Genomic DNA, 20,971 nt, shown 5'->3' with positions numbered 1-20,971 from the left:
CTACATACAAAAATAATAACTAAATTTTGTATACTACATTCACATGTGGCAGTAGTACTATTTTTTGGGTTTGGGTTTCCCTCCGCAAACTCACAAAATATAATTGAACTGTTCATTCATTTCTAATTTTATTTTTTTTCCTACTAAAGTAATTAAACTATACCTACTGACACACAAAAAAAAGAATTCGTGAGTAAAAATTACCCCACGTACTATCCAGGCGGGACCCACGTACTATTCAGGCGACACCCATGTGCACTGTTCATGCGGGTCCCACATATTATTCATGCGGGACCCACGTACTATTCAGGCAGGACCCACGTGGGACCCAAGTACTATTCAGGCGGGACCCACGTGAGACCGACGTACTATTCTGGCGGACCCACGTGAGCCCACGGTTCTATTAAGTTAGGCCGTGTTTGGTTTGGCAAAACTTTTCGATGCTTTAACCACTAATTAGAGGTATTAAATAAAATCTAATTACAAAATTACCTCCACAACTATGGTACTATAGCAGCAGTTACTCTAGCTAATGAGGTCTTTGACCGTACGATTAGAGAATGATTGAGCGTGGTCACTGTAGCATCACTGTAACCAATCATGATGGAACTTGGCTCATTAAATTCGTCTCGAAAATTTACACCCATCCCTGAAAAATTTTGCAAATAGACTTCATTTAGTACTCCATGCGGACATTCGTCTTTTTTGTGAAATTGTGATGTGACACCTAACCAAACATGGCCTTAGTCTCCTTATTTTTTTTAAAAAAAATTCCTTCCATTATTTAACAATACAAAATATATTTAACTATTTTCTATATACAAAAATAATAACCAAATTTTGTATACTACATTCACATGTGGTAGTTGTACTATTTTTTGGGTTTGGGTTTCCCTCCGCAAACTCACAAAATATAATTGAACTGTTCATTCATTTCTAATCTTACTTTTTTTTCCTACTAAAGTAATTAAACTATACCTACTGACACAAAAAAAAAAGAATTCGTAAGTAAAAATTATATGTTCCTCCATACTAGAATGCTTGAAACTGACGCGCTCTCAGACTCTAAACTATTATGCCGCTTAACTGCAATTTTTAGATTTAATTCAATACATCGATACAATGTTGCTTCGAACATAGTAACATACAATATTCCTAACAAGTCCACACCATGCCTGTGATGCTGAAAATTGATTCAGAACCAGCAGCGTCGAAAAATAATGACAAGTTTCAAACCAACAGTACTACTAGTTGATAGTAGTGCATGAAACGAGAAGACCCAAGTCGTGCAAATTCAGTGTTAAATTACTGTTTAACACTGTAGATCCTAGCGTTTATGTGGAGATGACCTCCCAATGATCAGGACAGCTAGCTCCGCCCCTGCAGATGCTTTCAGCCATGTCCCTCAGCGCGGACTCGGCAGCCCTTCGGTTGGATTCCTTAGCACCGAGCCCCCCAATGTGTACAGAGATTTCTTTGAGGCCTGGTAGGTACTCGATGCCAGCAGGAGCAGCTCCGTACCTGTCCCATCCCTTCGCATTGAAACATAGTTCGAGCCTTTCGAGCTTGGGCATTGCCCCTGCCTCAAAGGTCAGGTACGATATCCTATCACAGAGGACTCTAAAATGCTTCAAAGCAGGGAATAATCCACTTCCTCCGGGGATGATGATCTTATTTTCAGGAGCTCTACTGATGTGCAAAACCAGGTGGATAAGGGAGGGCAGCTGTGAAATAATTCCAATATCATCCTCCAACACCTCCACAACAGTGAGATCCAGGTCATAAAGGCTATGGAGCTGGCCAAACCACTTTGGAAGCAGCTTCTGACAAGATCCTCATAACTAACAATATGTAGATGTTTGAGGTTGCAAAGGTTTTCAAGGGCGTGCAGAACTTCCCTACATCTCGCAGCAACCTCATCTCTAGATTCAATGTAGTAGTCACAGGTGATTTCAAGGTTTGTCAGATTGGTCAATTCTCTCAGACCCTTGATATTGTCCAATGAGTTGCCCAATTCAAACTGGCCTAGAGTACGCAAGGATTTCATGTTACCAATCCCATCAGGCAATATTACACTCCTAGGAACACCCAGATGCAACAATCGTCCCAAATTAAAAAAAATCTGATGGTAGTTTCCAGTTGCCTGATATGTCAAACGTTTCTAGTTGCTGAAGATCCCCAATTTTACTAGGTAACACCACATGGTAACCTTCTGTTGTGATCTTTAAGAATCTTAACTGAAACAGGTGACGTATCCCAGTAAAGTCTAGCGATGGATCCGACTTGGGCCATGCTGAAATTTCAATTCCTAGAACTCGGAGATGCTTGAACAGTTTAAAGGAGAGCAACTGCGAGGAGGTACCAAATCTTGCTAGTGTACGTATTTGGGATAGCTGGACAGATCTCGCTGCAGTGTCATTTGTTGAATCATCCATGTTGAGAGAGATCCGGCGAATCTTATCTTGATGTCCTATCATGTCTTGCATATCATCCATTATAGTGATGAAATTCTCTTCTCTAGACTTATGTAATATAAGATCAAGCATCATATCATGTACCCGGCAGGACATTACGTCACCATTAAAGTCTGTATCTACAGGCTGAATCATACTCCTATTGATAAGCTCATTAAAATAGCTCTTTGCAATATCCTCTGGATCTATTCCATGATCTTTACATATAAATCCTTCAGCAACCCATTGCCTAGTCAAATCATTCTTGTCAATTGTGTAGTCTTCTGGATAAATGCCAAGATATAGCATGCAAGTCTTCAAACAATAAGGAAGATTTATGTAGCTGAGATTCAATATTTGTCTCATGCCTTCCAAGGTTCGGCTCATTTCAAAGTTGGAGCCAAGAGACTTCCGTACATACTCCCACTGCTCCTTTTTAAGTTTGTTTGGCTGATTGGCTAACAGGCTAGATGTTGTGATAATTGCAAGCGGCAAGCCACCACATTTTTTCAAAATTTCAGACGACACTTCGTTCAAATATGCAGGGCACATATCCTCTGAACCAAATATTCTTATGAAGAATAAGCTTCTTGAGTCTTGGTCACTAAGTGCCTTCATTTTGTAAACACATTCAATGTGATTAGTACAACAAGCTCTAGCCACATCCTCAATTCTGGTAGTTGTTATTACTCTGCTACCATTCATGTTCTTCGGAAGAGCACATTTGATAATATCCCATGCAGAAGTATCCCAGATGTCATCAATTACAATGAGGTACCTGCCATATAAACATATATGGAAGCATCATGACAGAGTAAATAAAGACATGAAAGTATTATGGTCACGAAAGATCAAAACAACAGCAAGAAGAAAACTCAATTGTCCCTACTCTGTTACCTTCTTCTCATCCACTCAGTGAAAAACCGAGGAACATCGTTCCCCACTGTCTATTTCATCTTTTCTTTATTTTCAAAAGAAGTAGCTTTGTTCTGTGGGCTAAACTGAATGGGTATGGGATGTCAGAACAACCTGTCTGGTGCTAAAATTGAACAAACGATGGCTCATGGGCCCTGCTCTGTTTCACAAGTAACAATCCTCAAAACTGAATCATATATAATTAATTAGGTAGCGGTGAGAATGAAATGCTAATTTGAGGGGTGCAATTTGGAGAATAAGAAATGAAAAGCAATATTCAGAGTCCTGATAACAATTGTAAACCTTTTGCGTATTTATATGGGTTTCTCTGGTTTCATATGCTAATAATGAATATTTTAGCAGATCTGATAAAGTACAAAACCAATGAGTTCAGATTTCAAGTACTGTGAATGCTAACAGACATCCATTATACATTTAAGGATACAATAGGGACAACACATACTAGTCAGCCACAAGAAACCAAGGTCTAGAGAAGAAATCTAGACACCTCGTAATGTTGAATACTAGGGTGCTAAAGAAGAATAGCTTCGAAATATAAAATAAAGTGTCATATCATAAATCACTGAGAGCACAATTACTTCGAGACTAGCGTACCTCTTGTCCAATAGGAAATTGTGCAGTGCAGTGATAAATTCAGACTCTTCCCACATTTCAATGTTGGTGTCCTTGGGAGGTACAAATCCAGCTTGAGATAGTATTCTTCTCAGAATCTTCCTAATGTTTTGTTTTTGGGACACAAAAACAAAAGCTCGAGACTGGAACTTCTCCTTGAGCTTGTGATAAATCTCATTTGCAAGCGTTGTCTTTCCGAGACCTCCAAAGCCCACAATAGAGAACACCTTCAGCTGATGCGAAGGCACACCCTCTCCATCCATCAACTGAATCAGCTGGTCTCTTGGTCCCTTGACACCGACAAGGCTTGTCGTCTCCGCATGGAGCGCCAACAAGCGTGGATCGATGGTCGTGTTGTTTTGCTTTGGGACAGCGTCGTCAGTCTTGTACCACGTGTCCGTTTCAAAAAAAGTCTTGTACCTCGTGCGCCGCTCACTTGCCTCCTTGACACGGATCTTAAGGCCTTCAAACTCCTTCGCGATCTCATGCCTGGTGTTCATTGTTGTCAGCAGCTTGGTGCTCCTAGTGATGAACCCTTTGAATCCGTGTGGTTTGCTGGAGTCACGTTCCACGCGGAGCATGAACTCGCTGATGCTGTCCTCGATGTCCTAGGACAGCTCGCGAACCTCCTTGGCCCAGCACTTGTCTTGCTCGTCAGGCTCCTCTGAATCTGAGATCTTCTTCAGGAAGACGTACATGCTCTCGAGCTCAGCTTTTAGGAACATGATCTGTCCCTTGGCTTCTTTGAGCAGCTTGTACTCGGCTGTGAGCAGCTCACCAAGCTTCCGAAGTAGGGAGCCCATGGCGCCGGCCAGGGCCGTGCCGGCATAAATCGGGGCCCTGTGCAAAATTCTGAAGTGATGCCTACTAGACTAATCATCCTTATGTTTTTGGCTGCCAGAATCATATTTTCTAGATCGATTTGCAAAAAATATGGCTTCAATCGATCGTTTTCTAACATAAAAGATGAAAGAACAAAATTATAATTAATCCATTAAAGACTCAAAGGATACAAGTATATATGTATATCAATACAGTTGGGGAATTAAAAAAATATCTATTTACCTTCTCCTTAAGCCAGTCAATTGTGTGAAGAGTTGAAATTGCCGACCTGTCGTTGCTGAATTCTCCGCCTGCCCTGGGGCCGCCGGCCGGCTGCTGCACCGCGTCGCCGTCACGAACTCGCGATCATGGCCTCGGCGGTGACACGGTGTTGCTTGCCCTGCCGTCTGGCATCTGCCTCGACAGCTCGGCCCTTGGTGTCGTGACTTGTGAAAAATAAGAACTGAAGATGAATCGGCACATGATTAGAGGAAGACGGCACGACAACTAAACTGGCGGGCGGCGGGCGTCATGACTCCTCAGTGTTGCGGGCCTTTTTGTTTTGTGCAGGGCAGGGGCGTGGCATGCATCCGTTTCACTATTTGCATTAGGGCCGGCCAAGTAGGAAGCATACAGGGAGTTAATGGGCTGCTACAAATTCTGGGGCCCAAAAAAAATAGGGGCCCTGTGCAGCCGCACGGGCCGCACGCCCCCTGGGCATGGGCCTGGCGCCAGCCGATGCGCTAACCACCCCAGCCTCCATGGCCTCCGCTTTCCTCTCTTTTTGCTTGCTCTCAATGTGACCGGCCGTGTGCAGTTTTCTCTGGGTGCACTGTGAGGTCTGCTAGGGGTGCCAATTGGTATCCATTAGGTGCCTTTCCAACCCTCGCTAGTTCAAAATTTTGTACTACATCTCCAAAACCATATCTCAATTTAAAAAATTAGTATAAAATTTTGAACTAAAGAGGATTAGAGGTGCATCTAAGGGTCACCCATTTGCACCCCTAAGGTCTGCCAAGCCAGCGCTTGGGGGCTGGAACAAATGAACTGGCCTAAGCAAAGAAAGATTCAATTCCTCTCATTAATCACAGATAGATAGATATGCGCAATCTCTTTCTTCCTTGTTATTCAAATGACCTTTTTTTCTCATGTGGTCAGTGTTCTCGATCTTTTTTTTTGACCTTAGTGTTCTCGATCTTTAGCATAAAGTAAAGTCGTAATAATGGAGAATAGGGTGCCCATTGCACGATACCAGTCCAAAAGGAAACAAAGTTGATAGGTACATGTGGATGCCAATTGTACGACTTGTGTGGTTTGCTCACAACCGTTAAGTTGCTGACAAAATAATCTAAAGTTGAAGAACGGATACATAGCAATACATGAAACTACCAATATCGCCAAAAAAGATTTTATTATCTAAACACCGTGACAGACAGCCGAACCAGCATCACCGAAAATTGATTTATTTGATATTGAAAGTGGTGTTCTCACCAATTATTGATCTACTATGCCGCACTCGCTTTGTTCCTTCCCATCATCCTTGTATTTGGTTTGATTTTTGTGTAGAGTGATATACTGCTATTGTTCTCTCAACTGATGGCGATATGTCTCATTATTTCTTATGGTTGCTTGCAAGGTAGTAGTGCAGACGGAGCCACTATAGGAATTAAATATCTAAACAAGAAAGCAGGCATAAGATTGAGTAACCAGATGTGTTTACAAATGAACTCATCCCTACATTTGTGTCTGATGTCATCGACTTTGTCTCAAAAATTCTTTCCGAACAACCGAAAGCGAAAAGAATATCGACTTGTACATGTCTGAGGTCTGTCAAGCAAGCGCTTCTGCGCTTGGCTGGAGCAAATGAGACGCTTAGCAAAGAAAGATTCCTTGCATTAATCACAGATAGATAAACATGCAATCTCTTTCTTCCTTGTTATTCTAAGGACCCTTTTCACATGTGATCAGTGTTCTCTTTAGCATAAAGTCATAATAATGGAGAATAGGGTGCCCACTTCACGATACCATTCTAGAAGGTACATGTGGTCATGTGGATGCCAATTGCATGTTCTGTGGTTTGCTCATCCTAAAAATCTTTCCACGACCCTTACTGACAAAATAATCTAAAGTTGAACAACGATTACGTACATATCAATACAACCAACAACATATCTGGTTAGGCCCACGGACAGTTGTATGGCGCTTGGCGATTGTATGGCCCAGTAGGCCCATGGACAGTGAGAATCAAAGAAAAATTAAATTAAGGTCATATTAATTATCTGGTTATAAGATGAGATGGTAGTGCAAACCAACTATACATACGTATTTGATTCTCCCGCCAGCCATTCATATCTCATTCTCATAAAATTTGAATTAGCCTATCTAAATCTTGAGCTAGGGGAAATCTGATTGTTGAACCAGTTGTAAGAAAATATTAAATTTGTATAAATTAGCCAATTTTCATAGAAATATAAATTGAGCCGAGGGAAATTTTTTTTATCAGAACATACCTGTATTGATGTTAACAAAAAAAATAAATTACAATCGACAGCACAATCTCAGCTCAGATATATACTAGCATTGGAGATAGAGGTAGCACCGTAACAGCCTTGCTCAATAGTTACAAGGAAAAATATTAATAAGTCTCAAAATTTCATGTCAATTTCAAAAAATATAGTTCCATTGCCGGGATTGGAACCCGGGTCGCCTTGGTGAGAGCCAGGAATCCTAACCGGACTAGACGACAATGGATATTGTAGTAGTTTTGTGGAATCAATTTATAAAAAGTGTCTCCCCTCTTATGGCTCATGTGGCCCACTTCTCAAGGAGTCATGGTTTTGGAAGTTGACAGTTCAGATCTGGCTTGAACCTTGATTTTGAACAGTTTTGTTGCTTTGTGCCAATAAGCTTTGTCTGCGATTGTCAACTGGCCTTGTATCCGTTTAAGAAAGGAGCACCTGATAATGTCAAGCAAAGTTGTTCAGGCTTGTACACATTTTACTGCTGACTGCTAGACTCGTTAGAGGAATTCAATGATGAATCAACTCATAATGCGTTTGTGCTGTCAAAGAAGCTGCCTGGAAATTAACAACTGCAAGAAACACACCGAGGCTGTGTTTAGATGGAGGGAAAAGGGGATGCGAAAAGGCACATCGGACACTGTAGCACACTGTAGCACTTTTCGTTTGTTTGTGATAAATATTGTCCTACTATGACCTAACTAGGCTCAAAAGATTCGTCTTGCAACGTACATCAAAACTATGCAATTAGTTTTTTTTATTTACCTACATTTAGTACTCCATGTATGGGTTATTAGATATATTTAATGTTTCGATGTGATTTTGATGTGATGGAAAGTTTGGATGTAGGGGTTGTGAGATCTAAACACACCCCGACAAAGCTCCAGCTCTTCTGACTAAGTTGTACAGAACAGAAACTGAGACGCATGTGCCTCCCCCCCCCCCCCAACCCCCAACTACTACAGCTGATTTTGTCATTGATTATGTAGTACCATGAAACTGCAACCAGATTCCCTTGTTCCTTGATGGCAAGCAATCCCGTAGGACAAAGGTCGCGTTTCAGCGATTCGTATGGTCAGGTGTGTCAGTGGCAGGTTCTTCTGTCTCATCTTTCGCCATTTGGAACGCAAGCCTGCAAATTAAAAAGCACACAACTATCAGTTGGGTAGGGTCGTGTAGGAGGCTAGGAGCCAGGACATCTCCATGTTTTTATTTATTGCGGAATCAAAGGAAAGTAACTTAGCTGTCCTCCCAGAAATTAAAATCAGTTGTTGTAGTAGCACTGATCGAGGTAATTTGTCTGTTTGTTTTTTGGGACCTTCCTCCAGCTTTTTCCCCATATATAATGTGCACCACTCCATTCTGCAACTATCTGCATCCACTAGCCAGTGATATCATCAGTCACGAAACAGATCAGAGAGGCCACCAATTATATATGCAAGACATATAGCTGTTCGATCGATCAGTTATTGGCTTGTTGCTCGTCCAGAATTGTAATAATGATGATCGAGTGCAAAATGCAACTCCAAAGTTGTTGTTGGCGCATGCAAGGGATCGAATGGGAATGGGATGCACCGAGGAAAGAACGGTCGCGGGGTAGCACTCCACTGCATTCACACTGATGGAAGTCAGCATGATGCATGTGGTGTGAGAACCGTGAGGCGGCGCGCGCTGGACGACAATGGCTGTGTTGAGAGTAGAGGCTACTACTATCATACACGTTGCGCCGACCGGAAGCTCGACCTGACTCGAGAGCAGAGCATAGCCGAGCAAGGGTGGAACAAGATTCATCAATCATAGCAAGACGGCAACACCTTCCAGCACGTACACTCTTTGACACGTGTTGATAGGCAAAATTGGCAGCCCAGAGGCCGACCGGTCAGACTGGTCTGTCCAGATCTAGTCTGAGTAGGTTTTGTTTTATTTTTGTAATCTTTGTATAAACCGACTTAGAAATAGGTACGACTTCTCCGGCATATAAATATAAAGGTTAAGGCCGATTGAGGTTATTCCCAATCGAATCAAATCAATTTACATCTACTTTTTGTTCTCTCAAACCCTAGCATTTTCCAAACCTTAGTTGCTGTTCTTCCTGCGTCTCGACGGCGTTTGAAGGTGTTTTGAGTGGCCTGCCAACCTCAGAGCCGCAACCCTAGCTGTGCGAGCTCCGACGTGGTCCCTCCCGAGCTCGTGTTCCTAGGTTCGTCGCGGTTCTCTGCCCCGACCAGTCAGACCAGTCGACACAACCGGTCAGACCGGTTCGCCTAGAGATTCGCTGGTTCTGATCGTTTTGACGATCTCCCGCGCATTCTAGCGCATTCGAGTGTGTTGGTGCGATTCTATGTCAACATATTTTTTGGCGACTCCATTGGGGACAGATTAATCTGGTTTTAAAACCGATCTAATCTAGTCCTCAAAGAAGATGAGTTCTTTAGATATCAGCAAGGACAACATCATCACCGCCTCAAATGGAGGAGCTCACCGAGGAGGAGCGCAAGGCCTACCTCCTGATTGAAGAGCACGTCAAGGCTCAATTCTCGAAGGGCTTCAAGAAGGATCGTGGTGGCCTCGTCAAGTGGGGGGAGGAGTTCATATTGCCGTCTCTCAAGCTTAACAAGGATAAGATTGAAGAGATCCCCAATGTAAGCCTCTCTCCCTCTGATATGTTTGATAAAATATCACACATGATGGATCAGAAGATTATTGCTGCACAAACTGCTGCGGGTGATGTTTTAACTAAGATGAGTAGTGATATTGATGCGCTTAAGGGCAAGAAACCTATGGAAGATCCTATCTCATCAGATCCGAGTTCGACTACCCCCGAGTTCACATCTGAACAATTCTATGGTATGCCACCAAACTCGTTTTTAGGGCAAACCCTGCCACCGTCGTCTGTATACACAGCACCAGCCAGACCGGTCTCACCGACCGGTCAGACCGGTTATGCAACCGGCCAGACCGGTTACTCAGGGACGGTGCCTTCACCGACGCCCCTCGAGACGATTCTAAGTTCGGCTGCCCCTGGCCGAACCAATGAATTGTCGATGTACACACCACCTCGCACTACTACTATAGCAGGTGGATCACGAGGATCTGGACCTAATCAAGGACCGTTCCCAAATTCTTCACAGACGATGACACATGAAAATTCTAATGCACATCGTCAGTTTTATGAGTTTTATACCAGCCAGCACTATCAGGTCGATCTCCTTAAGTAAACTTGGGGTGGATATGGGTACTTCACGTTTGTATCAAAAGCCTTATCCCGCTGAGTTTGATTTTGTTTCTTTTTCTGCTGGTTGGCGTGTTCTTGAGTTCACTAAGTTTAATAGTGATAATTCTCGTACAACTTGGGAACATGTAAGCCAATATATCTTACAATTGGGGGAAGCCGGTTTCAATGATGCTTTGCGCGTGCGTTTGTTTTCTTTATCTTTAACTGAAACGGCTTTCTCTTGGTTTTCCTCGCTTGCTCCAAATTTTATTCGCAATTGGAGTCAATTGGAGCATAAGTTTTATGATCACTTCTTTAGTGGGAAAACCGAAGTGAAATTGTTGGATTTGACATCGATTAAGCAAGGCCGTGATGAGCCTGCTTCTAATTATTTCAAGAGATTTAAAGAAATTAAAAATCGGTGTTTTAGTTAGACAATTTCTGAAAAAGATTTGGCGGATTTGGCGTTTAATGGCTTGCGTTCTTATTTGAAAGAAAAAACTCGAAGGCTTTGAATATCATACGGTTAATTATTTACAAATCAAAGTCATAGGTTTGGAATTTAAGCTTAAAAATTCCAAAGACACTTACAAACCTCATCGGTCCAATACTCATATTCTTGATCATGATTCCGATAGTTCGGATGATGAGAGTAAGAAAATGTACACCGCTGAATTTGTTTGGCCATCAAAGGCCAAAACCGGTTCAGTTCCGTTCCTTAAGCCGATTCAAAAGAATCGGTAGGAGGAGCTAAAATTTACTTTTGATGTCTCTAAGTGTGATCGGATCTTTGATGAATTGCTTAAAAATGGGAATATATGATTATCACATGCTATACCGTCGCCCGAGGAGCTTAAACGACATGCATATTGCAAGTGGCATAATTCTACATCTCATGCTACTAATGATTGTAATGTTTTCCATCGATAGGTACAATCGGCCATTAATGAAGGACGATTGGTACTTTCTGAGATGCAAATTGACAAGGCTCCTTTCCCTGTTCATACGATGGAATTGAACAATCCAAAGATATTCATTCAGCCGGATCAGGCCGAAGGAGTTAAGGAAAAGAACGTTGTCATTGGTGATCTAAGGCCGCTGGTCAGGGAAGTTGTCAAAGAGAAGACTGATGATGGCAAAGAAACTCTGAAGATCACCATCAAAAATCCAAGGCTCTGGGGGGTAAGGAAGCTCTCCACTAGAAAATCAGTCTGCTGCTCAGGCACGACCGGTCAGACTGGTCCGACCGGTCAGACCGGTTCCTCTAGCTAGTCAGACCGGTTTGGTGACCGTCCCCGGACTTTCAAGACGAAGCATCCGAAAGTGGGTACTTGGAAGACCAACGAGGTTAATGTGCAGGGAAGAGCTACTAATCAGAAGCCCACCTTCAACCAATTGTTAAACAAGTACACAAAGGCCGTTCAAAAGGATCGGCCGCTAAAAAAAAGACCATGATCACCACCGCGCCAAGATCATCCAGTATCCCCAAGGAGGGAATCCAGTAGGCGCAGAGGTGATGTTGTTACATTGTATTCTCCCCAGAAGATGTATGCCACTGTGCCATGGGTGCCGCCGGCGTCAAATGCTACCAATCCGGCGTGGGAGCATGAGGGGATTTGGATGCAGTGTTTTCTAATGCCGTATCCTCCGCATTATCAAGGGGAAAACTCCAGGGTGCCCGTGCATGACCGTTTGGGACCACGCCAATCAGGTCCAGTGCAGCAAACTGCACCGGTCAGACCGGTCTCATCAGAGGCCGGGCAAAGCTTCTGTTCCAAGGCTGGAGTACCGCGTCAAGGAAAAGGAGGAGCCAAGGCCTGTTGCTGATCCAGAGAAGCTTAAAGCCGATGCTGTTGTTCAGATTGGCGAAATCAAGGTGCCTATAAGGGATGCGGGCAAAGAACAAATGGATATTGAAAAATCGGTTGATATTCCTTCACAAAGGCCGGTCATGGCTAATGATCATGAGGCCAGTGGCAGCAGGGGCATAGCGGACAAGTATCACCAGCCTAGGTGGTGCCCTTCAGGCTTGACTCATACTCAATAGAGGCAGCTGCAGCGCCTTCGCAACAAGGAGAAGAAGGAACAGGAGGCGGAGAAGATGAGGGATGAGCAATTCAACAAATACAGACCCATGATCCCTCAAGGCAAGGTATGGCTGGTCAAATCAGTTGACCAGTCATCTAGACTGGTCGGACCGCCGCCGCCGACCGGTCAGACCGGTTTTCCTGACTAGTCAGACCGCTCTGACCAACCGGTCGGACCGGTCGAGCCCAGTGCAGAGCCAACAACCGAATCAGCAGCGCCTGTTTTAGTTTCTTCTGTGGATGAAACCCTAGCAGTTCCTCTTGTGCTAGAAGAAGAGGAATTGGTGGATTATGAAGCGTCTCCGGAGTGCACAAACTTGGAAATCAACGTTGTGCATTTGTCTTCGGATTACTTTGTGGTTCCGGAGGAAGATTTGGCTCATCTTCAATTTGGGCCCCGTGAAGCTGTATTCCAGAAGCCAAGCGAGAAGGATAATCATCTAAAGACACTTTACATAAGGGGACACATTAACGGGAAGCCGGTGATTCGCATGCTAGTAGATGGTGGGGCCATTGTAAATCTTATGCCCTACTCATTGTACAAGAAGCTCGGTGGCTAAGACGAGGATTTGATCAAGGCGAACATGACGGTCAGTGGCGTTGGTGGGAGCGAGCCCATTAGCGCCAAAGGAGTTGCTTCCATGGAGCTTACCATTGGGAGTAAGACACTTGCTACGGTCTTCTTCGTCTCAGAGGTGCAAGGTAACTGCAACTTGATTCTTGGGAGAGATTGGATCCATGCAAATCAGTGTGTTCCCTCTACCTTGCATCAGTTTCTTGTTCAGTGGATCGGCGATGAGGTTGAGGTAGTCCATGGAGACACTTCATCTTTTGTTGCTTTGGCCAATTCCGATTCTATTAGTGCACATGACAACGTCAAATGTTTATCAGGCGTGGATCTGTCCGATTATGATTTGATCAGTTGCACTAAGGATTGTTTTATTTCTATTGTACTAAAGCCGATGGATAATCGGCTAAATCATTTAATATAAATCAAATGAGTCCAGCAGAGATTCCAGAGGCGACTGGTCAGACCGCCTGTGCCGACCGGTCAGACCGATTTAACCCCGTTCGGCACACAGAGCCGACCGGTCAGACTGGACACCCCGACCGGTCCAACTCAGAATAGCTGCAGCAGAGGCTAGATCAATATCGGGCGCGTACGAACGATATGTGTGAAGCCATTGAAGATTTTGATGGTCTGGACAAGCTGGGCCAAGGGTTTATATCGGCCGATCCTTTAGAAAAGATAGATATTAGTGATGGTACTATTCCTAGGCCGACATTTGTAAATAAAAATTTATCGGCTAAATATAAAGCCGATTAGATTAATTTATTGAAAGAATGTGTGGATTGCTTTGCTTGGAAGTATCATGAAATGCCCGGTTTGAGTCGTGATCTTGTTGAGCATCGTTTACCGATCAAAGCCAGTTTTAGACCTTATAAGCAACAGGTTAGATATTTCAATACTGTGATGTATGACCGAATCAAAGCTAAAATTAATCGTTTACTTGATGCTGGATTTATTCGGACTTGTCGTTATGCTAATTGGATCTCTAATATTGTGCCCATTGAGAAAAAAGATTCGGGAAAAATTAGAGTGTGCATTGATTTTAGAGACCTTAATAAAGCTACTCCCAAAGATGAATATCCTATGCCCATAGCCGATATGTTGATTAATAAAGCTTCCGGACATCGTGTCATTAGCTTTCTTGATGGTAACGCTGGTTACAATCAAATATTTATGGCTGAAGAAGATACGTCTAAAACGGTCTTTAGATGTCCCGGGTTTGTCGGCTTGTTTGAGTGGGTTGTTATGACTTTTGGTTTGAAGAATGCTGGTGCAACTTATCAAAAGAGCTATGAATTTAATCTTCCATGATTTGCTTGGTGTTATCTTAGAAGTGTACATTGATGATATTGTCATTAAATCGGCTGGCTTGGATCATCATTTGGTCGATTTGAGACTTGCTTTTGAAAGAATGCGCTGGTATGGTTTGAAGATGAATCCACTCATTTGTGATACTCATCAATCGGCTCCCAAGATGAAGCAAAATTGACAAGGCCTACGTAGTCTGTGTAAACATGTATTTCAGGCTAGTTTTTACATGCATCTGGGGGCACAAATCGACACAATCACCCAATTTCGTCAGAGAAGAGATGGGGACGGGCTCGCCGGAGAGGAGATGGGGACCGGGGACGAGCTCGCCAGAGAGGCGCCGCAACCGGTCGGAGTCGGCCGCCTGCAGGACTGCGCGTGCGCGACGCCGCGGTCACCATCGATTGCGCTCACGGGATTGCGCCACGCCGCCACCGCCGACGCGCGGGGTCCTTTGTAGCGCCGCCGCCGCCCATTCGCCGAGGTCTGGCGCCGCCTCTAGCGCGCAGTGGCGCGCGCCGCACGGTGGCCTCCTCCGGCGGGGTGGTGCGAGCGGCCGGCGATCTCTAGGCTCCAGCCGCCTGAGCCCTGAGGGGAGGAGACCGTGGGTGCCTGCTGGTGGAGAGAGAGAGAAGAGAGAAGCGGTGCTGGCCTGGTGCATGTGTGCGTGGTGTGTGGCGGCGGTGGTTGGTGGGGACGGGGGAGGTCAGGTGGGAACGGTAATGTGGGGGTTAGGGTTTAGTTGCTCATGGGCTGTTTTGGGTCGGGCCGGTTGAGGTTGGTATGTGGCATATTTGCTGGGCTTTTTTATGAGCTCGGTTATATTGGGTAATCTGGTTAGCCGAGGCTCTGCACTGAAAACCGAAGAAGTGAAAAACAACTAGACATGTTTTTGTCTATGTTTAAGTCTCTCCTTGAACTTGGTTAATGATCATGTATGCTGTATGCAACTTTATGTCATACTATCGTGCACACAACTATGTGTCAGTTATCATGGATTAATTTGATATTTGGATTATTATCTTAATTGAATCTTCACTACTCGCATATAAGATATGTCAAGTCATATAGTTAGTGTTATACTCTATTGTTTGATATGTTTATCGTTTTTGAAATATCGTTTTGATGGTTTCGATCGTTATCGATGTGTTCTCGATTGTATATTTTCGTTTTCGAAATTAACGGAATACCGACGTCGTTTTCGGTTCCGAAAATATCGTGTCGCTTTTGTTTCCGATGGAAACATATGAAAGCGAAAGTGGTGGAGGCTTTCGCCGATCGTTTCCGACCGTTTTCATCCCTACTCACACCACAGCGCGAGCTGCTCGCCGTCACAGGCAGCAGCGCAGGCTGGGGCCGTCTGGCCAAGCGTCTAGCACAGCGCGTCCGCTCCCCTAAGGTCACGTGCAGCCGCGGAGGATATTCATCGCACGCGCGAGTGCGATGCGACGCATCGCAGAAGAGGCGCTGCGTCGCTGCAGGTGGGCCCGCGCACTGTGCATCTTCAACCTTGCGCTCGCGATGGTTGGGGCCGCCGGTGAGCTAGGGGTGGGGGAGGGGGTGGCCGGTGAGGGGTGGGAGGTGGGCGGGGCGGCCGCCGGCAAGGTCGCCGGTGGCTAGGTTGGTGGCGGGAGGCGGCGGAGCTTTAGATTTCGGGTTGCTGGGGGTGGGCCGGGCTCTATGGTTGCCGGACCTAGAGGAGAGGCCCCAGAGGGGGGGGGGGGGCGGGGGCGGCGGCGTTTCGGCCGGCGGAGGGTACGACGGCGCAGGAGCGCTGCCGGCCGGGCTGGGCCGGATAACCGGTGGGTGGTGGCCGGCGGCCAGCGGCGGGGGCGAGAGAAGGCGGTGGCGAGATTGGTTAGTGTGGCGGTGGTGGAGGGCAGCGGCGGAGCCCGCCAGAGCCGAGGGAGGCGCTCGACGGCGGGGGCGGGCGGGGGTGCTTGGCTGTCGGCTCTTTGCGATCGGATGAAATCCAATCGCAGAGAGTGATGAATAGACGCCCCCCGTGCAGCTGCGCCGCTCGCTGCTGGGCGCCTAGGCCTGCTGGCTGCGTGCGTTGCTCGCTCACCCCTGCAAACTCAAGAACAGAAGCAAAAGGAGGGGAGGAACAAGAACGAAAACAGCACCTTCAACTTCAAATCACTCTCTCAAATTACGACCAATTGAAACAAAACTCGAGTCATAGATTCGCAACCTTAAGAATTAGGATTAACAGATCCAAAAAAAATTTACGAAAAAACAAATATAACTCGCAAATTAAAAATTGGATAAAAAAATCCACCCGAAAATCACAGAAAAAGTAAAATGCTCGGGAGCACAAGATTGAACACAAATGTAATCTTTTAATTACTCCACGAGGTTCGGTTATAAGCCACTCCTAGCAACAATCAAAGCTAGAGTGACAAAAAGTTCAAATCAAAAAACTACACTCTCTCTAACCCTATCTCTCACATTAAATAAAATGAGCGGATCTCCAAATAACAGATTGTCAAAGAGGTAGCCTTCCCTCGTCCATCCACTCTCTATATATAGACGTCATGACAAATGACTAAAATGCCCTCCATTAAGCATACGACCCAAATACCCCTCAGGGGTAAAACCGTCCAACATTTTTCTAGAGCATTGGATGGATATGCCGTCTTCATGACTTTGCTTCACCTTGACGCAAGCTTCGCGATGACGCCACGTGCCCTCCGTAACCGCCATCCGGCCGCACTGGACACCCCCCCCGGTTTTGAGGCCCAAACTGATAAAACCTGCCGCCCCGGTTTTGAGGCCCAAACTGGCAAACCTGCCACCTCCAATGTTGACGTGTGTCCGACCTCTGCCAAGCTTGGACGCCTACAAGTATTTTGCGCTCCCGCCGCACGGGCAGTCTACTCGAGCTTGCCATCGCCTTCCTTCTTGATTTGGCCTACGCCATCTTCATCGCCATTTCGCTCTTCATGTACGTTTGCTCTGATCGTGCACCATGTGGGTCTCCCATGACTCCGTCCGGACTCCTCGGGTCCCTTGGCGCCAAGCTTCCACTTGTCCTTCACCACTGCATGATGCATCGGCGCCAAGTCTCTTGCTTGCCCATCATCACCGCATGGTACATCGCACCCAAGCTGGAGCTTGCTGTAACACCCCGGTGTTAATTTCAGACTCAATCTGCTAATCAGCAGCTTAAGTTCATCACTAGCATAGTTTAACCTTTCTTTGAATATCTCACCCTTAGCTAAATTGAATCAAGATTTTCTCCTTTAACCGAGCTTCAAATCAAATTTCGCCCAATATCAAAGTTGTAGAATTATTCTCCCTCTACAAATCTTATTCTGGCCAAATTCCAAGTTCTAATGGAAAATTTTGAGTTTAGTCAGTTCAAACTTGGAATCAGGAATTTTGGAGTGGAGTTGGCTGGGACCGGTCCGACCGGTGGTGAGCACCAGTCAGACCGGTGTTCGTGGTGACGCTATGCGCCGGCAACGCCACGCGTCGCCGCGCCGGTGAAGCTTCTCGTCGAGTTGCCTTCAGTTTCTTAAACCTATCTTGTCGCTACTGGCACTATTGGGTTGCTATCCTTATTTTCTTGTGGTGGTGTTTAGTCAATGACCCTGATGCCGTGACGGAACCTAGGGCCTCATGTGCGATGTAGCCACATGATTGAGCCACTAGGAGCGCGTTGGTGCCTAGGTATGTGTGACGTAACTCACTGCAGTCCTCTTTCTATGCAACCTTACTAGTGTCCCAACTTTGTGGCCTCGCTCCAGGTTATAGGATTCATGAGGTGTTAGTGTCGAGAGAACGGGTACGGGGTACGTATCATGTGCATCAACTCATATGTTTGTGCATCATCAACTCATGCATGTGCGCATCATGCTCATGCACCTCATACATGAATACATTAAGAGCATCGCCATCTTTGCATCATGGTGTATGCATCATTGAGTCGGCATCATAACAAATGCATCACATCCTATGCACCATTTCATTTTGCGCATGGAACATCCCATCATGGCATTGCACCGGCATTGCAATCATCCATGTCGAGAGTGCAACCTTATTATGGTTGTCGAGCTTCTGTAATATGAGTTGGAAAATTTTTGTCATTATCCCTTGATTGCATTGGCATAAATGAGCATGTTTTACAAATAATATCTAGTGACTTAATTAGATAATATAATTCTGAGCAAGGATGTTTCAAAATCTCCTCCTAAACCATTCTTTTGTGTTATCCTCACTTGCCATCCGCAAGCCTTGTGATGGAACTCACCTACGTCTTTTTCTCATGTTGTGATCTCAACTCAGTGAGAACATGACCCCTTCGTCTCGTCACCATACCTTGTTTTGTGTAACCTTTTCCTTTCGGGTTCAGAAAACTTTATGGTACTTCACCGTCCGTTCTAGTTGAAGATGCCGTGTAAGAAATGAGTTCGGGTGTTTTCTTAAAAACAACCATTGTTATCAGGAGGCGTTCCTAGCTATGTGTAAAGCGAAAGTTGCTTCTACCTTGGTGAGTAATGGAGTATGCAATCGAAAGGATTACAGAAGGTCATGATTAGGGACACGTCAACTTTCTACCTTACAATATCATGGTAACCGCAGCACTAACTATGCAACTCGAGTCTGGATAGGTGGTTGCTAGCCATTGAATATTTGTGCAGCAAAAAAAAAAGAAACAGTATCTTTGCATCTTGTAGACCTTTTGTTGACCCATTAACCCCAGCTAAGTTGCCTCGATACTTTCCTATGGTTGTGGTATGCCCATGCACCTGCTGGTCAAAACCATACCTACTCATTGTCGCTTATCCTAATTATGATCTGGTGCAATGTTAATCTCTTTTTCTGCCTTGGCCTCAGAATCTTTCCCTTGCAAATCATATCATTACTTTATCAGCCAGGTCTCTGAATAGCATATTGGTATGTTTCTTGTGTCGTGCTTATTTCCTCATAGCTCCCACAAGTCTCTGAATGTTTATCAGCTTGATCTCATATTGCTGGCCAACCGGCCTGAATCTCATGTTGATCGTTAATTGGTAATCTCTTCGGTGGGCAAGCTGTATGTGAAGTTTAAGCAAGAGTCTTATTCCTGCAGTCAGTGGCGGTTAATCTCTGTTGCTCTCATGTCATGCCTCCATTTTTGGGATCACCTCCTTGCTATCCCTCCTTCTCGTAATGCTTGTTCATACACGATCTATCTGTGCTGCATGGGATTCTCGTTGGAAGTATGCCCGACGGCGCCGCAATGAAAACGAGGGTCTCCGGTGAGCGATCAACATGTCGTTGTGCTGCTCAGCACGCGCTGGTATCGAAATTATTAATTAGGGTCCTTTATGCAACCTCGTCAGTATGTTATCTCCTCGTGAGCCTTACCCAAATCTCAGTCTCATTATTTTGTCTGGAGATCTATATAGGAACCAAAATCTAGTAAGTCTTTCTTCTGAAGTTACCAAGAGGATAATCTTTGAAAGAACTGCTACTGGACGAAAATGTTAGTAGACTGCAAAAGGTAGAAGACCAGAGACCTGTCTGATCTATCATGATTAAGCAACCTATGCCATCATTGTTGGAACAAGAAGACATAAAACATGTAAAGTCGGACAAGTTACCAGTTGGATAAAGTCGTGGGAGATATCGTGTTTCTTAACCTTGCTTCTTAAAACTTTCTCTAAGTTCTCAATCCTTATCTGCATCGACTCCTACCATCAACCTTGACCTTCTTTAGTGTGACTGTTTCCTATCGCCTTTGATGGTTAATTTGTTCCATTCTCCTTAGAAGTCCTTCGTTCTGAATCTCAGGATGAGATTCTTTTAAGGGGGTAGGATTGTAACACCCCGGTGTTAATTTCAGACTCAATCTACTAATCAGCAGCTTAAGTTCATCATTAGCATAGTTTAACCTTTCTTGGAATATCTCACCCTTAGCTAAATTGAATCAAGATTTTCTCCTTTAACCGAGCTTCAAATCAAATTTCGCCCAATATCAATGTTGTAGAATTATTCTCCCTCTACAACTCTTAGTCTAGCCAAATTCCAAGTTCTAATGGCAAAAATTGAGTTTAGGCAGTTCAAACTTGGAATCAGGAATTTTGGAGTGGAGTTGGCTGGGACCGGTCCGACCGGTGGTGAGCACCGGTCAGACCGGTGTTTGTGGCGGCGCTGTGCGCCGGCGACGCCACGCGTCGCCGCGCCGGTGAAGCTTCTCGATGCTTAAGGGCGCGACTACGTGGCCAGCAAACTCCCGATTTGCCTCCCCTTCTTCCCCCTCGCGCCGCGCGGATCGGAGCAGAGCCGCAGCTCGCCGCCGCTCGCCGCGCCGGCCTTCCTCCGCCGTCCCGCCACCATCCTTCGTGCCCCGAGCCCTCCCGCAGCCCATTCACCTTACCCCGCACCTCCACAACCCCATCCTGATCCCGATTTCGCCATCCTTTGGCCAGAATCGCGCCCGCCGCTGCCGACCTCCATTA

At 45.3% G+C, this 20,971-nt stretch overlaps 1 pseudogene; it reads right to left on the bottom strand.

Annotated features, from left to right (window-relative positions):
- Positions 1-1,053: 1,053 nt before the first annotated feature.
- On the bottom strand, positions 1,054-5,586 carry LOC120662505 (annotated as a pseudogene).
- Between the last annotated feature and the right edge of the window lie 15,385 nt (positions 5,587-20,971).

Source organism: Panicum virgatum, chromosome 2N (assembly GCF_016808335.1).
Source record: "Panicum virgatum strain AP13 chromosome 2N, P.virgatum_v5, whole genome shotgun sequence".
In the NCBI taxonomy this organism is placed as follows: Eukaryota; Viridiplantae; Streptophyta; class Magnoliopsida; order Poales; family Poaceae; genus Panicum; species Panicum virgatum.
This window is presented reverse-complemented; position numbering and strand designations above follow the sequence as displayed.